This window comes from Balaenoptera ricei, chromosome 17 (assembly GCF_028023285.1).
Source record: "Balaenoptera ricei isolate mBalRic1 chromosome 17, mBalRic1.hap2, whole genome shotgun sequence".
In the NCBI taxonomy this organism is placed as follows: domain Eukaryota; kingdom Metazoa; phylum Chordata; class Mammalia; order Artiodactyla; family Balaenopteridae; genus Balaenoptera; species Balaenoptera ricei.
Genome location: NC_082655.1, coordinates 16,613,708 through 16,632,690, shown reverse-complemented (window position 1 = coordinate 16,632,690; position 18,983 = coordinate 16,613,708). Strand labels below are relative to the sequence as shown.

At 43.8% G+C, this 18,983-nt stretch overlaps 1 protein-coding gene across 6 annotated transcripts in view; it reads left to right on the top strand.

The window, feature by feature from the left end:
• Positions 1 to 4,249, top strand: part of ZHX2 (zinc fingers and homeoboxes 2) — a 172,600-nt gene extending 168,351 nt beyond the window's left edge. For all 6 annotated transcript variants that reach the window (XM_059902321.1, XM_059902320.1, XM_059902317.1 and 3 more), the window contains one exon: positions 3,011 to 4,249. The gene's annotated coding sequence lies outside the window, so the exon portion shown is untranslated. The remainder of the gene's footprint in view (positions 1 to 3,010) is intronic.
• The last annotated feature ends 14,734 nt before the right edge of the window (positions 4,250 to 18,983 follow it).

The window sequence follows — 18,983 nt, the reverse complement described above, 5'->3', positions numbered from 1 at the left end:
CGGCAAGGTAATTCAAGCAGCCTGACTGATCTCATTATCTAGTCATCTTCAAATTCAGAAAATAAAAGAAATCAATAAAAAAAATAAAAAGCAAATTTTTGCCAATCACTTAAAGAGACAGGGTTCAGTTTTCTGTATACGAGAGAGAGGAGAGAGAGAAAAATGTGTAAAGTCTCACACACACAGGTGAGCTGACTTACCCCCAAGGCTGTAATTTTGCACTTGGCTTTCCTCAAGGAAAACAGGAAGCAATATTTCTGGAGGACGTGTTTGCTTTCCACACCTCGTCTGTTGCCCTCCCAGCAGCCGGTTGATTACGAATTGTGGAAGTGAGGCTCAGGGAGGTTAGGTAACTGACCTCGGCACACGGCTCGGAAGTGGCTGACCCTGGATCCAGCTTTCTCTGACTCCACGGCTCTTCCCTCCCTGCTCCACGGCAGAGACCACAGTCCTGTGCTCAGCTGACGTTCCTCAGCCTGGCTGGGAGAAGGAACAATCGCTCTTTACCCACCTTGGGCCTTGTTTCCTGGAGTCTTGAGAACTGTTCGCATGGACATCCACCCACAGGCAGCCTCCTTTCCGAAGACGGTGAAAGACCCAGTTTGCTGCGGGAAATCCTGTTCTTTGGGGAGCACAGCGGGAGGCCGACTGTGGTCCGTGTGCCCATCCTGGGCGCGTGTGGCTCTGCATGGGATCAGCGATAAGGCACGTGGTCCTCTTCAGCTGCCTGGGACCGCCAGCCCGTCTTTGAAGCAGACCTGCGCTCTCCTGTCGCCACGTGGCTTCATGCAGGAAGCAGCTGTGAACGTAGGGCAAGGAGGGTCAGGTGTGGGGAGGAGCAGTGAAAGTTGGATTGGCCGCAGTAGAATCCGGGTTCCACCGCTTACTACTTGCCTGACACCATTTAATCTCGCTAAACCCCCATCTCTTCACTGCAGGTGGGCCTCCCTCCCGGGTTACCAGGTTACCATAAGGAGTAAACGAGATGATCCACATCAGCACTTAGCATTGGGCCTGGTACATAATAAGCATGAGATATATTTAAGCTACTCTCACTGTTGTCACAACCACGATCATTATTGCTTTTGACTCTGCCACTGAGCAGTCACGTGACCTGGGGAAATCGCTTTTCCTCCCCGAGCTTCCTTTTTTTTTTCTCGTGAAATGAGTGATGTTGGCAGCATCACCTATAAGGATCCCTGTAGCTCTTACGATTCGGCGACATTTGCTGGATCACTTTTGGGTGGTACCAGATCCCAAGGACACCCTGGAATCTGGTTTCATCCACAGACGTTTCTTTTACAAGCTTTTTCCTTAACTCCAATATTCAGTCTTATTGTCGGGAGCATTTAGGGAATGTGGGTACATTTGACATCCAGACGTTAAGAATGACAAACAATATAGATAATCTGCTGATGCCTTCGGCTGAGAAGTCTGGTGTTCTTGCTCTTGGTCCCCTGCACAAGAAAAACACAAAAGCTTCTCAGGGCCTTCTCGGCTACTTAGCCAGAGAAGTGACCAAGCAGTAACACAGCCTTACCAGGAGGGAGGCAAAGAAAAAGCCAGTGGCTTCAGGAATCTACAGATTTGATCACCTTCCAGCCTGTCATGGAAAACTACGTCCCTTACAGCCCTGAGCCCTCCCCTTGGATTCATGCTCAGGATCCTTGGATCCCAGGAGCCCACAGAGGAAATGGAGGTCGGCCTTAGTTTCCTAAGGCTGCCATCAAGTACCACAAACTGGGTGGCTTAACCGACAGGAATTTATTCTCCCACGGTCTGGAGACTGGAAGTCTGGTGTTGGCAGAGTTGCTTCCTTCTGAGGGCTGTGTGGGAACGTGTGTTCCTTGCTTCTCTGCTAGCTTCTGGCGGGTTGCTGGCAATCTTTGCCTTATAGATACAACACCCAATTTCTGCCTTCGTCTTCCCATGATGTTCTCCCTATATCTCTCTTCGTGTCCAAATTTCCCCTTTTTATAAGGACACCAGTCCTATGGGATTAGGTCCCACCCTAATGACCTCATTTTATCATTGATGGCCTCTGTAAAGGAATTTCCAAATAGGGTTACATTCTGAGGTACTAAGGGTTAAGGACTTCAACATATCTTTGGGGGTTGGGAGGACAAAATTTAACCCATAAGAAGGTCCTTGGACTATTTTCATTACTTCAAAGTACATAAGAATTAAACACTTCTCCATATTGACTCAATAAACACTGTTTAAGAGCACAGGCTGTGGAAATTGCCTGGGTTGGAATTTCGGCTCTGCCACTTTCTAGCTGTGTGATCTTGGGCAAGTTTTTCAGCTTCTCTGTGCTCAGTTTCCTCACCTGTAAAATGGGAATAACAATTTTATCTACACCTGAGGGTTGATAGAAACATTAAATTAAAAATACACTTAAAATTTCTCATCTTATTATCTTATATCCTATCATATTTGGAAAGGGTTCCATCTAACAAATACAACAAAAGCCCATGTAATACTTACCACACACTGGGCACTATTTTATATGCTGGTGCATATATCAACTTCTTATCACAACTACTTTGTGGATGCTATTATCATCCCTGTTTTACAGAAGCAAAAACTAAGCCCTAGAGAGATTTTGACGTGTGTATGGCCCCATGGCCAGTATAGAGAGAACTCCCAACCCAAATTCAGGTTTGACTGATTCTGGGGCCTTTTAGGAACCATTGTGACTGGCTGCTTCTCCAGGAAAAAGAAAAGGGTCTTGTAATGATGAAATGAATCACCTCCTTCACTTGCCCAGAAAGTCATCCTATTTTCAAAGGCCTTATTCTGAAGGCACTTCCCATAATGTCAGACTGTGCTCAGGAAAAACGCTTGTTTCTTTAAAACAGGGCGTTTGTCTGTCCTCCAGGCCCCAGGATGGCTTTGGAAGTGTCTCCCCAGGAGAGCCAAGGAGAGGCCACCCCCGATGCCTTGCACCCAGGGAATGATGGTCATCTCCCTGACATCCTGTCTCTCTGGTTTTGTGTTGTCCTTCTAGGGAAGTCCATCAGAACTGCTGTGCTGATGAAGGGGACACTGTGTCTTCAAAGAGAGAAAGAGAACTTTCATCCCCAGCTGTGGGCCGCCCTGCCCAGAGACTCCAAGCGGAACGCCTTCGCTCGTACGCACCTCCCCGAGGCCCGGTGGGAATTGTTCATAGTGCCAAAGTCCTACCACTGCGTTTTCCATGGGTCCTTGTAAATAGTTTGCTCCTGTGCCCAGGCCCCCGCCTCTTGCTATACTGGAACCGATTTGTACAATGTGGGAAAATTTTGTTACCTTTTTAACCAAGGGCAACTTCCTTTTCCAGCATTACCATTGTAAGATTTTTTTCCAGGAGGGAGGGCTGATCACACGTGCTTTTCTCTTTTTTCCTTTCTTTTTTTTTTTTATTTTATTAATTTGGGGGAGGGGGGGATGTTAGCATTAGTGCCATTATATCTACTGGATTTTAGGTGGGGAGAGTTCATTTTTAAAGGTAGTTTGAAATTTGGGCGATTTCTTCGGGGGAAAGGGCTGGGATTCAGGCATCTGTCTTAACTTGGAGAGGGTTTTACAGATGACAGATCTTCCAAATCAAATCCATTTCTATTTCTTCCCCAGCCTCCTCTGGGGGTCCCTGTTTAGCCACACACAAGGCTTTCTGAACTGCCACCAGGCCGGTCTGGCTTTTTTGATGGCCTGGCCTCAGACCTTGGGCCGAGCCAGCACCCGGAGAACTGGGTGGCGGACAGCTACCCTCTGAGCCCCTTTTTAGTGACCAGCAGAAAGGGCTTCCAGATGCATTAGCATCATCATGACTTTTGTGAAATTAAAACAAAAAGAGATCTTCGTGTCTAGATGGTACAAAGATGAACAGCTTTGGTTTTCATTTCCGTTCCTAGCTGCCTTTTCTCAGTGTGGTATTGGACAAGATTTCAGCTTGAAGCTTCACCGCGAATTGCTTTTTTTGTTTGTTTGTGTGTTTGTTTTGGGCCAATTTTAGTTTCCTGAGTGCACTTTTTTTTTTCCCTCAGTTAGTCCTAACTTCTAAAGAAGAAGAACCAGGAGACGTATCTGGTGTAAATGTTGCTGTAGGAGTTGTGTTTGCAGTCCCTTCCCCTGCCCACACTGCCCCTCATTTGAGTACACTGCACAAATAAAAGGTTAGGGAGTTTGGAAAAAAAAACAATTTTTCTAACTTGTTGCTCATTTGTTGTAACTCAATAAAGCAAAGACTAAACATTTTTATAACCTTTTCCTCTGCTCCTGGTTCTTCATTGCTGTCTGGCCTCCAGGGCACAGCCTGAGGGTTCCAACTCACCCACCCTCTGTTTCAAATCCGTTATGACCACACTTCTCATCTTCCGTCCTGGTGAGGCCTGACAGCGCCGGTGGGACTGTAAAAACAGGGGCTAAGTGTCAACGTGGGAATCTTCATCACACCTCTGTGACATAGAGAAGAAGTGAGTGATAGGCCCACCCTTCTCTGGGGTCTTCACAAATAGACTCATAAAATACTGCAGAGAAGAAGAGCACAGGCGTGGGAATGAGACCTGCCTGCAGGCCACCGCTTGCTCTCGGGGGACCTCAGGCAAGTCACTTCTGTCCCGGGTTGCTGGTGACTGTGCCATTTCTCCGAGAAGGCCGGCTTTTGTGTCTCTGACCAGGTGAGGTTTAAAAAGCCCCTCGTTGTTCAAGGTGACCCTTGTTTAGACCAGTGCCTTTCAAGCTTGAGCAGGCAGCGGAATCACCTGGAAGGCTGGTTAGAGTTTCTAACTGAGTAGATCTGGGTGGACCAGAGAACATCCACTGCTCCCAGGTGAGGCTGGTACTGCCAGCTCAGGGTCCCAACATTGGGAATCTCTGGTCTAGATGTTTCATTTTCACAGGGACTTACAGACTTTTGGGCAGTTTATCCACCCCTCGACCTCCAAACTCTCCCCATCCACCTCCCCCGCCGCAAAAAAACCCAAAAATCCAGCCTGTGCTTTTCTTATTACAAAAAAAAAAAAAGTGCAAAGTGGCTGTCGCTGGCTCATCTCCTGCTCCCTGCCTACGCTGCCTTTCCCGTCTGCGCTCCGAGCAGTGGACCATCCACAGACCTCATCTCCGCATGCTGTCCTGTCCTTCCAGACCATTAATGAACGTCAGCCCATCCCAGCCCCCTCCCGCTTCTCCCTGGCAGGCAGCTGCCTTCCCCTCCTGCTATTTACCCCCCTTGCCGTTCCGCTTGCCACTCTCAAGCAATTTAAGTAAATTCTTCCAGCAAGGCAGCAGGAGATGCTATTAAATGCCTGGAGAAACCAAAGGGAAAACCTTGCCAGAACTTTTGTCTTTTTATTTTTAATTTCTGCACCAAAGAGAAAGCTTTGCTAATTGGTTTCAATGAAAATACATAGGAAAAACAGCTGTGCTCTTTTAAGCACCCAGCAAAATATGACAAGCTACATCTTCCCCCCTGGGAATGATCAAAGGGTGGCAGAAACTAGGAGAGGGGTTCTTAAGGGGAATAGACAGACAGGTGAGGTGGAAGAGAGCCGTGGAGTGGCATGAACACCTGCTGGTTTTGTCTGCCCCGTACCTCTTTGCACTACATCCCTTCCTTCAGGGTTCACTTGTCTCCCCTTCTGTTCATCTGATTCTGAGGGGCTGCCCATCACGGTGACCCGCTCCCCTCCCACAGGACAAGCCTGGCGCTCCAGCCCCCTATTCACCGAGCTGGGTGCGTTGTGACGCAGGAGCACTCAGATGCTGGGAGAGAGCTCCCTTCTCCCATTGAGATGACGAGTGTGATATTAGCCTGGAGCCACCAGCATCCAAATCCCCTGCCCGAGAGAGGAAGCCAGTCTGCAGGTAGCAAGAATGAGGCCGAAGACTCCAGAAAAGAGGCAGAGGAGCAATGAAAGAAGAAAGAGATGATGGTGGCGGTGATGATGGTGGTGGTGATGACAGTGGTGACATCATTTGAGTCCCTGGACCCTGCCGTTCCTGAGGCCAGCTCCCTACCTTTCCAGTTTCATAACAACCAACATATTTCTCTTTTTGACTTAGGCCAAAAACCTTTTGAATTGGGTTGCTGTTGCTAGAAACTCAGCATTCTGAAGGCTTGATGAGATTATGAGATAAAAAACAAAGGAAAGACAGGAAGTGAAAACAGCCCCATGTAGCTGGTGGCTACTGTCCTGGACGCCCACCTCTGAGTCCTTGGTACTCAAGTGTGTTCCCTGGATCAACAGCGGCAGCATCACAGGGTGCCTGTTAGAAATGCAGAATCTCCAGCCCCTACCCCAGACCTGTTGAATCATAATCTGCAATTTCACACCATCCCCAGGTGACTCACCTGTTCATTCAAGTTTAAGAAACTCTGCTCTGAAGGCTTTGAAGGGCTCCTCCCCAGCCTCCTCCAGCACACTGAGGGCTGGGGGCGGGATCTGATACCCCACGGAGCCTGTTTTCAGAGTGTAGACTCCAAGGCCTTGGGGAGCAGGAAGGCAGAGGCAGCAACAGGATGGAGATCACGTGGTACCCCAGCTGCGGGTGCCCTTGTCCTTCCAGACCACCTGGTGCACAGCCACTTCTAGCCAACAGCATGCGGAAATGACAGCTCTCGCTGGCCTGCCACAATACAACCTGGAGAGAACCAGGAGAGACGTCAGTTCCCTCCTACTGATTCCTGAAAGCTCCCATCTGGAGCGCCTAACAGCTGGATGTACTTACAAACCACAGTAGAGGCACCATCATTACCCCTGGGCGCTTGATCAATAAGAAGGAATGAAAAAGACATCCAAGTACATCCCATGACATGTTGCAAGTCGGGTATCCTGTAGAGTGTAGGAGGCACATTGCCCTGGACTTTGAGGAAGGGAGATGACAAAGGTTTCCATCAGTAACTCTCACACCCTCCCCTAGAACCAGCCCCCAAAGCATTACAGACTGCCTCAGTCTGGATCCCTGAGAAAAAGAGAACACTTAAACTGGGAAATTTAAGGGCAGTGCATTAAATGGATGTTCACAAGGTATGGGCAGGGCTTGGGGAAGCCAACAAGGGAGGATGTAGAGATCTTGGCCTGAAGTGGTAAGGGATGGGGCAGTTACTGGAACCTGTGAAGGATAGATGCCTTCAATAAACCATGGTGACCCGGCAGGAGGAGAATCTGGAGAATAAATACGCTGACATCATTCTCCTCCTATCCTCTGCCCTCCTGCCACTTCCTCCCAATGGCCAAACCTAACCAGAAGTCAGAGGGTAAGGGGATCTGTTGGTCCAGTCCACCAGAGTCTGCCTCTCAGCACACAGAGCAGGTGGGGGAAGGGTGGGGGGGGAAACAGATGGTCCAGCACACAGATCAATCTATGGGTTGGACCAAAGATGACAAATACACAACAAGGATGCTATATGCCCCACTCATGGCAAACGTTAATAATCAATTGAAGTGCCTTTGCCTGCTGGGCTTGGACAGCCTTCACAATACTGAACACAGAGCCTCACCTTGAATCTATTAACCTTGGAACATGAGATGACACATTGGGTGGGTGCCACTGGTTGCCTAGCTAGTATCCATTCCCTCATTCTTCTTCACTAACAGAACCAAGATATTACCCAGGCACTGACATACCCCAGTCCTAGGTCAGAAACTCAATTTCCCTTGCAGCCAGGAGTGGCTAATGAGATGCACACAGAAGGCTCTTGCATAGCTGGTGCCTGTCTTCTTCCTCCCTTGTTCTTACCTTGTGTGCATTGCTGATCTTGAGACTACATCCTTAATAGCTTCTTTGAGCCCCTGAACCAGTGCCACAGCTGAAAGTCTTCAAACGTCTTGATATGTAGAAAAATATCTATTCGTTTAATCCACCACTCATTGCATTTGTCTGTTACTTGCATTCAAATGTGCTCGTAAGTGACACAAAACCTTTGTGCCATCCTTAGGCTGGATAGATATGAATCCTCTCACTCATGCATGAGCTCATTTATCCCTGTGCCAATTGCCAGGTGAGAGATAAGTTATGTATAGTCTCCCTCCTCAAGGAAACTTGATCTATATTTTGAAGGATGAGTAGGAGTTGGCCAAATGGATAAATCAGAGGAAGGCACAAGATGCAGAAGTGAAAGAGTGTATATATACAATGTCAGGGTGTTAAGTAGTAGAAATCCAACGAGGAGGCTATAATGTGTAACAAAAGAAGAAACCATCAGTTTTGAACAACCAACTTTGAAAAGCAACGAAGTCACGCTGATTCAAACCCAGTCATAAAAAAACAGAAGTGATTATCCACTTGGAAAGACCCTGAATAACTGCCAAAGAATTATGCTATTTGCTTGTATGATGGGAAATCAAAAAGTGGTTTGGGATTTACCTAGATGAGTAAAATATTGTATAAAACTGATGTAAAGTGAAACAAAACACATTCAAAGTCTTTTACCTTGGACTTGCTTCCCATGGCTGAATTTGGGTCACAAACCTTGGGATCAGGTCCATCTCTCCAAAGGATCTCCCAACTCCTTACCCAGTCTCTTCCTCTGGCCACTTTGGTCTGCTTGCTGATTGGTGAGCACTCCCTGGGTCCACGCAGTTTCTCCTCTCAGAATGTGTCCCTTCCCCATTTCTTCCAGTCCCAGTTGAAGTTTCACCAGACCAAATAAAGGTACATCTTGGGTGACAGAGAGGCTGGATTTAAGGAAGACACACATATCCCAACTGGCTCTCTGGAAGCCCTGCTGCACTGAACTCCTGCATCAACGGGATGTATCTAGTTCTAACCACGTATGAGTTAGTTGTTCAATCTCTTCTTTGTGTGATGCTCCTCCTGGCCAGGAAATGTACTGAACATCTGTCCAGTATTCCTTCCCCATCTCTTTCAGCAATACTCACACCCCTTCCCACTGGGAGAGTCTTCTACAGACCTGGTCTTTCCCTGTGTCAACTCTAAGATGTTGGTGTGGTACCAGCACAGAACAGGATCCTTCTGTCCATGGGTAGTCATGTGACTCAGGCCTAGCCAATTGTAGCACTATCTCTGACCTCAGTGTGTGCCCAAGGGGTACACACATGACCCAAGCTGGGCCAATCAGAGTCTTTCCTGAGGTTTAAAGAAATTGAAGCAGAGAGAGAGAGAGAAAGAGATAGAAAAAAAGACAGAAGCAAGGAGAGAGAGAGAGAAATGACATCATTTGAGTATTTAGATCCAGTCAACCTTAAAGTTAGATACATCCGATCTTCCCCCAGTTATATGTCAACAGATCCCCCTTTTGCTTAAAAATTAGTTTGAGTTGCATTACTTCATTCAGAAATGAGGGACTTCCCTGGTGGCACAGTGGTTAAGAATCCACCTGCCAATGCAGGGGACAAGGGTTCAATCCCTGGTCCGGGAAGATCCCACATGTCACGGAGCAATTAAGCCCCTGTGTCACAACAACTGAACCTGCACTCTAGAGCCCGCGAATCACAACTACTGAGCCCACATGCCACAACTACTGAAGCCCGCGTGCCTAGAGCCCATGCTCCGCAACAAGAGAAGCCACCGCGATGAGAAGCCCGTGCACCGCAATGAAGAGTAGCCCCCATTCTCCGCAACTAGCGAAAGCCCGCGTGCAGCAACAAAGACCCAACGCAGCCAAAAATAAAATAAATAAATAACTTTTTTTAAAAAATGAAGAGTTATGACTAAAACCCATACTCTTACCCTACTGCCCAGCACATGTCTGCTGAACTGATAACAATTAAAAATGCAAGGGCAAGAAGAGATTGAAAAGGAAGAGTAGGCCGCTGCTGAAAGGCTGCACCCAAGGAGGAATTTCAGGCTAGATGGACTGCTCCAGCTTTCATGTTTACTGCTCCCCAACCTGAGGTTGCAGACGGGCCTGAAGGTGTGCTGATCCCCTCTGTTCCTGTGCAGCAATTTCCTACTGAAGTCTGGTCTGCAGCTCCTCCTGCTCTGATGGGACCTCACCTTTCATGATGAGAATATCTTCCAGGAGAACATGGTGTCCTTTGGCACAGGGCTAACCAAGCACTTGGCCCAATAAGCATCCTGCAGGAGCCACAGGAGCCATAGACGCTGCAGGCCGACTGGTGTCTCACACCACCCTAGTGAGCCAGCAGCCTCTGGAGCAAGACCAGCTCACTCACATTTCCCTGACTCTGCACTTACCTTCATGGGACTTTGAGAGAAGAACTGCTGCTCCCCCCTCCAGAGCCCTCCAAACCCCATCTGTCTCAAGGAAACTTACTCTTCATATCTTCAGGTAGAGTCAACCCCTCTGCAGTTAATGCCATGTGGCTGACAGGGTCTTGGTGCTCCGACCAGGTGTCAGGCCTGTGCCTCTAAGGTGGGAGAGCCAAGTTCAGGACATTGGTCCACCAGAGACCACCCAGCTCCACGTAATATCAAATGGTGAAAGCTCTCCCAGAGATCTCCGTCTCAACACTAAGACCCAGCTCCACTCAACGACCAGCAAGCTACAGTGCTGGACACCCTATGACAAACGACTAGCAAGACAGGAACACAAACCCACCCATTAGCAGAGAGGCTACCTAAAATCATAATAAGGCCACAGACACCCCAAAACACACCACCAGACGTGGTCCTGCCCACTAGAAAGACAAGATCCAGCCTCATCCACCAGAACACAGGCACCAGTCCCATCCACCAGGAAGCATACACAACCCACTGAACCAACCTTAGCCACTGGGGGCAGACACCAAAAACAATGGGAACTATGAACCTGCAGCCTGCAAAAAGGAGACCCCAAACACAGTACATTAAGCAAAATGAGAAGACAGAGAAACACACAGCAGATGAAGGAACAAGGTAAAAAACCCACCAGACCAAACAAATGAAGAGGAAATAGGCAGTCTACCTGAAAAAGAATGCAGAGTAATGATAGTAAAGATGATCCAAAATCTTGGGAATAGAATGGAGAAAATACAAGAAACATTTAACAAGGACCTAGAAGAACTAAAGAGCAAACAAACAATGACGAACAACACAATGAAATGAAATTAAAAATTCTCTAAAAGGAATCAATAGCAGAATAACTGAGGCAGAAGAACGGATAAGTGACCTGGAAGATAAAATACTGGAAATAACTACCACAGAGCAGAATAAAGAAAAAAGAATGAAAAGAATTTAGGACAGTCTCAGAGACCTCTGGGACAACATTAAACACACCAACATTCGAATTATAGGTGTCCCAGAAGAAGAAGAGAAAAAGAAAGGGACTGAGAAAATATTTGAAGAGATTATAGTTGAAAACTTCCCTAATTTGGGAAAAGAAATAGTCAGTCAAGTCCAGGAAGTGCAGAGACTCTTATACAGGATAAATCCAAAGAGAAACACACCAAGACACATATTAATCAAACTATCAAAAATTAAATACAAAGAAAAGATATTAAAAGCAGCAAGGGAAAAACAACAAATAACACACAAGAGAATCCCCATAAGGTTAACAGCTGATCTTTCAGCAGAAACTCTGCAAGCCAGGACGGAGTGCCACAATATATTTAAAGTGATGAAAGGGAAAAACCTACAACCAAGATCACTCTACCCAGCAAGGATCTCATTCAGATTCGACAGAGAAATTAAAACCTTTACAGAGAAGCAAAAGCTAAGAGAATTCAGCACCACCAAACCAGCTTTACAACAAATGCTAAAGGAACTTCTCTAGGCAGGAAACACAAGAGAAGGAAAAGACCTACAATAACAAACCCAAAACAATTAAGAAAATGGTAATAGGAACATACATATCGCTAACTACCTTAAATGTAAATGGATTAAATGCTCCAACCGAAAACAGACTGGCTGAATGGATACAAAAACAAGACCCATATATATGTTGTCTACAAGAGGCCCACTTCAGACCTAGGGACACATACAGATTGAAAGTGAGGGGATGGAAAAAGATATTCCATGAATATGGAAATCAAAAGAAAGCTGGAGTAGAAATTCTCATATCAGACAATATAGACTTTAAAATAAAGACTATTCCTAGAGACAAAGAAGGACACTACATAATGATCAAGGGATCAATCCAAGAAGAAGATATAACAATTGTAAGTATTTATGCACCCAACATACATAAGGCAAATGCTAACAGCCATAAAAGGGGAAATCGAAAGTAACACAATCATAGTAGGGGACTTTAACACCCCACTTTCACCAATGGACAGATCATCCAAAATGAAAATAAATAAGGAAATACAAGCTTTAAATGACACATTAAACAAGGTGGACTTAATTGATATTTATAGGACATTCCATCCAAAAACAACAGAATACAATTTCTTCTCAAGTGCTGATGGAACATTCTCCAGGATAGATCATAGCTTGGGTCACAAATCAAGCCTTGGTAATTTTAAGTAAATTGAAATTGTATCAAGTATCTTTTCCAACCACAGCACTATGAGGCTAGATATCAATTACAGGAAAAAATCTGTAAAAATTACAAACACATGGAGGCTAAACAATACACTGCTAAATAACCAAGAGATCACTGAAGAAATCAAAGAGGAAATCAAAAATTACCTAGAAACAAATGACAATGAAAACACGACAACCCAAAACCTATGGGATGCAGCAAAAGCAGTTCTAATAGGGAAGTTTATAGCAATACAATCCTACCTCAAGAAACAAGAAACATCTCAAATAAACAACCTAACCTTACACCTAAAGCAATTAGAGAAAGAAGAACAAAAAAACCCCAAAGTTAGCAGAAGGAAAGAAATCATAAAGATCAGATCAGAAATAGATGAAAAAGAAGTGAAGGAAACAATAGGAAAGATCAATAAAACTAAAAGTTGGTTCCTTGAGAAGATGAACAAAATTGATAAACCATCAGTCAGACTCATCAAGAAAAAATGGGAGAAGACTCAAATCAATAGAATTAGAAATGAAAAAAGAAGTAAGAACTGACACTGCAGAAATACAAAGGATCATGGACAAATTCTTAGAAAAGCACAACCTTCTGAGACTGAACCAGGAAGAAATAGGAAATATAAACAGACAAATCACAAGCACTGAAATTGAAACTGTGATTAAAAATCTTCTAACAAACAAAAGCCCAGGACCAGGTGGGTTCACAGGCGAATTCTATCAAACATTTAGAGAAGAGCTAACACCTATCCTTCTCAAATTCTTCCAAAATATAGCAGAGGGAGGAACACTCCCAAACTCATTCTACAAGATCACCATCACCCTGATACCAAAACCAGACAAAGATGTCACAAACAAAGAAAACTACAGGCCAATATCACTGATGAACATAGATGCAAAAATCCTCAACAAAATACTAGCAAACAGAATCCAACAGCACACTAAAAGTATCATACACCATAATCAAGTGGGGTTTATCCCAGGAATGCAAGGATTCTTCAATATACACAAATCAATCAATGTGATAAACCATATTAAAAAATTGAAGGAGAAAAACCATATTATCATCTCAATAGATGAAGAAAAAGCTTTCAACGAAATTCAACACCGATTTATGATAAAAACTCTCCAGAAAGTAGGCATAGAGGGAACTTACCTCAACATAATAAAGGCCATATATGACAAACCCACAGCCAAAATCGTTCTCAATGGTGAAAAACTGAAAGCACTTCCTCTAAGATCAGGAACAAGAGAAGGTTGTCCACTCTCACCACTATTATTCAACATAGTTTTGGAAGTTTTAGCCACAGCAATCAGAGAAGAAAAAGAAACAAAAAAATTCAAATCGGAAATGAAAAGTAAAGCTGTCACTGTTTGCAGATGACATGATACTATACATAGAGAATCCTAAAGATGCTACCAGAAAACTACTAGAGCTAATCAATGAATTTGGTAAAGTAGCAGGATACAAAATTAATGCACAGAAATCTCTGGCATTCCTATACACTAATGATGAAAAATCTGAAAGAGAAATTAAGGAAACACTCCCATTTACCACTGCAACACAAAGAATAAAATACCTAGGAATAAACCTACCTAAAGAGACAAACGACCTGTATGCAGAAAACTATAGGACACTAATGAAAGAAATTAAAGATGATACAAACAAATGGAGAGATATACCATGTTCTTGGATTGGAAGAATCAACATTGTGAAAATGACTATACTATCCAAAGCAATCTACAGATTCAAGGCAATCCCTATCAAACCACCAATGGCATTTTTCACAGAACTAGAACAAAAAATTTCACAATTTGTATGGAAACACAAAAGACCCAAATAGCCAAAGCAATCTTGAGAAAGAAAAATGGAGCTGGAGGAATCAGGCTCCCCGACTTCAGACTATACTACAAAGCTACAGTAACCAAGACAGTATGGTACTGGCACAAAAACAGATATATAGATCAATGGAACAGGATAGAAAGCCCAGAGATAAACCCATGCACATATGGTCACCTTATCTTTGATAAAGGAGGCAAGAATATACAATGGAGAAAAGACAGCCTCTTCAATAAGTGGTGCTGGGAAAACTGGACAGCTACATGTAAAAGACTGAAATTAGAACACTCCCTAACACCATACACAAAAATAAACTCAAAATGGATTAAAGATCTAAATGTAAGGCCAGACACTATCAAACTCTTAGAGGAAAACATAGGCAGAACATTCTATGACATAAATCACAGCGAGGTCCTTTTTGACCCACCTCCTAGAGAAATGGAAAGAAAAACAAAAATAAACAAATGGGACCTAATGAAACTTAAAAGCTTCTGCACAGCAAAGGAAACCATAAACAAGACGAAAAGACAACCCTCAAAATGGGAGAAAATATTTGCAAATGAAGCAACTGACAAAGGATTAATCTCCAAAATTTACAAGCAGCTCATGCAGCTCAATATCAAAAAACAAATAACCCAATCCAAAAATGGGCAGAAGACCTAAATAGACATTTCTCCAAAGAAGATAAACAGATTGCCAACAAACACATGAAAGAATGCTCAACATCACTAATCATTAGAGAAATGCAAGTCAAAACTACAATGAGGTATCATCGCACACTGGTCAGAATGGCCATCATCAAAAAATCTACAAACAATAAATGCTGGAGAGGGTGTGGAGAAAAGGGAACCCTCTTGCACAGTTGGTGGGAATGTAAATTGATACAGCCACTATGGAGAACAGTATGGAGGTTCCTTAAAAAACTAAAAATAGAACTACCATATGACCCAGCAATCCCCCTACTGGGCATATACCCTGAGAAAACCATAATTCAAAAAGAGTCATGTACCACAATGTTCATTGCAGCACTATTTACAGTAGCCAGGACATGGAAGCAACCTAAGTGTCCATCGACAGATGAATGGATAAAGAAGATGTGACACATATATACAATGGAATATTACTCAGCTGTAAAAAGAAATGAAACTGAGTTATTTGTAGTGAGGTGGATGGACCTAGAGTCTGTCATACAGAGTGAAGTCAGAAAGAGAAAAACAAATACCATATGCTAACACATATATATGGAATCTAAAAAACAAAAAAGGTTCTGAAGAACCTAGGGGCAGGACAGGAATATAGACACAGACACAGAGAATGGACTTGAGGACATGGGGAGGGGGAGGGGTAAGCTGGGACGAAGTGAGAAAGTGGCACGGACATATATACACTACCAAATATAAAACAGATAGCTAGTGGGAAGCAGCTGCATAGCTCAGGGAGATCAGCTCAGTACTTAGTGACCACCCAGAGGGGTGGGATAGGGAGGGTGGGAGGGAGACGCAAGAGGGAGGGGATATGGGGATATATGTATAGGTATAGCTGATTCACTTTGTTATAAAGCAGAAACTAACACACCATTGTAAAGCAATTATACTCCAATAAAGATGTTAAAAAAAAAACAAAACAAAAAAACAAAAAAAACTTCTGGGACACCCACAGATTTAAAAATCCCTTATAGAGAACTTCATCCTGCTAAGACCAACCCAGTTCCCAGCCTGATTCCCACGTTGGCACCTGGGAGGCTTTTTCACCTCTGCAGGGTAGAGACAGCATCCGGCCAGAGAGCTGGGGCAGCTGTCTTTCCAGGGCAGCTGGTCAAATGACCCCAAACAAAGGTTCTCTGTTTCTCTAACAAAGGCCATTGTGAGTGTATTATGGTTGAGCAGAGATGCAAAGAAATATTCCTGGACAGCCAGCCTACTTCTCAGTTTTCCATGCTGCTATTTGCTGCTCTTTAATTAAATGCTGTTTATGGGCACACAAGCTCCTTTAAAGTTCCCTCAGGGCGGTGCTGACAATCCTTGCTCAAAAGCTTTAGAGCTATTGCCCTAGAGCTTTCTTTAGCTCACTGCTGGCCAAGTGAGCTGGAGTCTGGAGACTTTTAAGAGGAGGTTGGCTCAGATGCCTATGATCGTAGCATCTCACAGTTGGAATGAATACTTGATGGTTGTCTGGTTTAAACCCACTCATTTTTCAAACGAGGAAACTGAGGCTTAAAGAGGGGAAATCACTTGTCCAGGGTCGTATAAGCCATTAGTAGTAAAGCAGGGGCCAGAATTCAGGGCCCCTGAATTCTGGGGTGGCCTTGCCATGGATACTCCCTGTGATTGTGGAAAGCCACTTGTCCTCTGCTGCTTAACCGTGTTTCTATTTCTGGTCTCACGAGAATTCCTACCAGAGAACAGTATGAACAGATGTGAAGATGAGCATGGTCCTTGGAAATGGGTAATGAGGCTTATCCTATTAATAGCAGGATATGTTTTCAGTTGGTTTTCCAGTTTCATTTCACATTCACTGAAACAACTTCTCATGTAACCCTATTGAAGCTGTGACCCACATGGTCCAGTCCTAGAATTAGTTACAGAAGAATAATCCAAATAAACCAAAACATGATGAAAAGGGAACTTAATATTTTTCTCATCTTTCTCAAAGGACATTCAGCAGGCTTCCAGGTATACCCCATGGCAGCATATCTTAATGTTCTTTGGCCCTTTGCCCAGTTTTTTTAATATCCCACACTCTGTTTGAAGCTGTTCCCTCACTAGAACTTTGAAGAATTTTTTCCTTCTCCACCAGCTCCAGTGGCTTCTACTTACTGAACTTCCTCTTTTTTCTCTTTTCATTCTTTATTACATAGATTGATTTGGCCTGTTTCCTTAAGTCCTTCTGCTTCTGCTTCAAGCCCTCTGCTGCTGTCTTTCTTTGCTGACTCCAGACTCTGCACCAAAAACATCTAGGAATTGGTCTCTCAGGTGATGCGGGAAGAAGAAGAATTAGGCTGTTAGTTAGGGTTCTCTTGGGCAGGTTGGGTAAAGGGAAGAAGTTTGTGAACATTAATCTATTTTATCCCATCATGGGTATTTTCCCACAAATGATTATTTTTTTCAAATATCTTACTACCATCCTTAGTCTAATTAAACTTCTGACATTGCCAGTGAAGATTTATTCATACAACACACTATATAATGCATGCTTGCCTCGTCTTGAGCCTGTGTTAGCAAAAAAGTTAAAGAAGACCCAGGTCAAATCATTATGCTGTACACCTTAAATGTATACAGTGCTGTGTGTCAATTATATCTCAATAAAACCGGAAGGAAAAAAAAGAACTAAAAAAAAAAAAGATGTAGATTTTATCTGCAAGGAGGCCACAGGCTTATGTGGCAGACAAACACAGAGACAATTATAATACTGTGTGTCTAGAATTATAATACAGACATACAGAAGGGGTTTTAGGAGCACAGAGGAAGAAGCACCTGACTTGGCTGGAAGGGGTCAGGAGAGGATTCTTGGAGCACATGATATTATTCATCTGGGCCAGGCAAGAGAGAAGCTGGAGGGTGTGGGACACAGTAGTTGAGGATGGGCTTCAATAGTGTGTGTGTGTGTGTGTGTGTGTGTGTGTGTGTGTGTGTGTGAGAACAGGGGTCGGGAGAGAGATGAGATTGGGGATACAGTAGATTGGAGGTTGGGAGGTACAGGCAGGATACCAATAGGAGCAAGGGATGGAGCCAAGAGGAGCTTGGGCTTAATCTGTAGGCAGTGGGAGCCACCGACAGTCAGAAGAAAGGCATGATGGGACTTACACTGTAGAAAAGATTACTCTGGCTGCAGCCTGGAACACAGATGGGGCTGGTGGGGAGAGACTGGGGCAGGGAGACAAGTTAGGAGGCGCTGCAGGGAAATGGGGGTGAGGGACTGAATGATGACAGTAGTTCTGGGGGTGGTGGAGGGGTGATTCGGAGAGAGATTTGGGAGCTAGAAGTGAGAGAACTTGGTGTTTGGTTAAAACCCAGGGATGTAAAAAATGCCCCCCCTTGTTTCTGGCTTGGGCAATTGGATTGCTGCTGCCACTCACTCTTCACCAAGATAGGAAAGGTAGGAACAGGTTCTGGGGGAAAAGATAACAATTTTGTAATAACTTAAGTGTTCCTTAAATCAGCTTTCCCTGTAACTCAAGAGTTAACTTTATTCGGTTTCTAGTTTCTATTGTCACATACTCTCTTTCTCTCTCTATATATATACATATAAAATTATATGTTAAAAATAAAAATATATAATCATATGTATTTATGTTATATAAATATATAAAATATAAATATATATAAAAATATAAAAAGATATGAAATGAAAATATAAATATATTCTTATATATATGTAAAATTGAGATACCATACAATTCACCCATTTGATGCGTACAATTCAATGGCTTTTTGTATATTCACAGAGTCGTGTAACCATCACCACAATATCAATCTTGTAACATTTTCATTACCCCACAAAGAAATCTCACATCTCTTAGCCCCCAGTCCTCTGTCTACCCCCCTACCCACTTTCTGTCTCTATAGATCTGCCTATTCTGAACATTTCATATAAATGGAATCATAGCCAGTATATTTTCAAACTATATTCTAATCTGCTCTTGCATTTTTTTTAACATCTTTAATGGAGTATAGTTGCTTTACATTGGTGTGTTAGTTTCTGCTTTATAACAAAGTGAATCAGCTATACCTATACATATATCCCCATATCTCCTCCCTCTTGTGTCTCCCTCCCACCCTCC